This window comes from Salvelinus sp. IW2-2015, linkage group LG14 (assembly GCF_002910315.2).
Source record: "Salvelinus sp. IW2-2015 linkage group LG14, ASM291031v2, whole genome shotgun sequence".
Taxonomy (NCBI): domain Eukaryota; kingdom Metazoa; phylum Chordata; class Actinopteri; order Salmoniformes; family Salmonidae; genus Salvelinus; species Salvelinus sp. IW2-2015.
Window position 1 is genome coordinate 10,413,832 of NC_036854.1, and position 1,315 is coordinate 10,415,146.

The 1,315-nt window shown below is 37.2% G+C and overlaps 1 long non-coding RNA gene across 1 annotated transcript; it reads right to left on the bottom strand.

Moving 5' to 3' along the window:
• Positions 1-857: 857 nt before the first annotated feature.
• LOC111972564 (uncharacterized) lies at positions 858-1,315 on the bottom strand. The gene is made up of 3 exons (XR_002878479.2): positions 1,300-1,315; positions 1,000-1,155; positions 858-893 (listed from the first exon to the last, which is right to left on the bottom strand). It is a non-coding gene; the product is annotated as an uncharacterized lncRNA (long non-coding RNA).

Sequence of the window (1,315 nt, forward strand, 5' to 3'; positions counted from 1 at the left end):
TGTACTGGAGGGAGTTGTTGGAGTTGTTGAACTTGCTGTGGACTGTCTTGTTGTTGGCACTAATGCGTAAAAGTATTCACTTTACTGACATTGCTGTGTATCACTGAATGATTGCATTTTGATTAAAAGAGTAGTTATGTACCGTAACTACTGTGAGAGAAAAATTACGTATGGAATAAGGAACTTACTTGTTACGGCAGGAGTTGGAATGCTCAAGTTATTTGTTATGGACTTTTAAATATATTTAATTAACCAACAGAGTATCTATTTTTTAAATTGTAAATGACTTTCCATACACTAGCCATAATTTGTTTATTGTGTAATACTCTGAGATAGCCTAGTGGTTAGGTAGCCCAGTGGTTAGAGCGTTGGACTAGTAACCGAAAGGTAGCGAGATTGAATCCCCAAGCTGACAAGGTAAAAATCTGTTGTTCTGCCCCTGAACAAGGCAGTTAACCCACTGTTCCTAGGCTGTCATTGAAAATAAGAATTTGTTCTTAATCTTAACTGACTTGCATAGTTAAATAAAAGTTCAAAAAGATAACCCAAACAAAATCACATCTGAACAGGTCAGTGGATTTTCGACACTGTTACATGTATTTGAAATACATAGATTATTGTGTAAAACCAGTACTTGTTTCCTCTTCTGCTGGAAAAGCTGTGGACGCAGAGAAGTGTGAGATGATTATGATGGTGGCTGGTTCTCTAACCTGTTTCACAGCTTTTTGTCTTACAGCTGTAGGTCTCAAGTAAATATACAACTATGAATAACACTATGGCAAGTTGCTCTTAGTAAGACTCTAATTAGTACAGTAAAACATTTGTTAATTAAATAGTCATGAATAATTGTCTCATACCTGGTGTTGGAGATGGTGTTGGACAAGCCGTCAGATCTATGTGGTAAATGAGATBGGGGTAAGCTTTGAGTGTAAACATTGATGAATGAATACATAAACATTGATTAAACTASCACAGTGGAGGTGGTAAGGAAACAGTTACTTGTGATTGGCTGACAAAACGGTCCATAAGGAGGAATGGCTTTGATACATCCACAGGAGTCATCAGTGATGTTGTCACAGGACCCATAAGAGAGACACTGGTCACATGACCAACCATACTGATCCTCACATCTGCATGTGTTGTTTGGGTAGCATGCTGTGAATGAAAGGAGAGTGGAATGAACATCATCATCATCTGTGAGACCAACTATTTGAAAATATCTGAACCAGTTCTTGAATATATTTTACAATGCACAAGGAATTAAAACTCAAATGAGCATCAGCAACAGAAAATTCTTACCAGTAGTGAAGTTCAC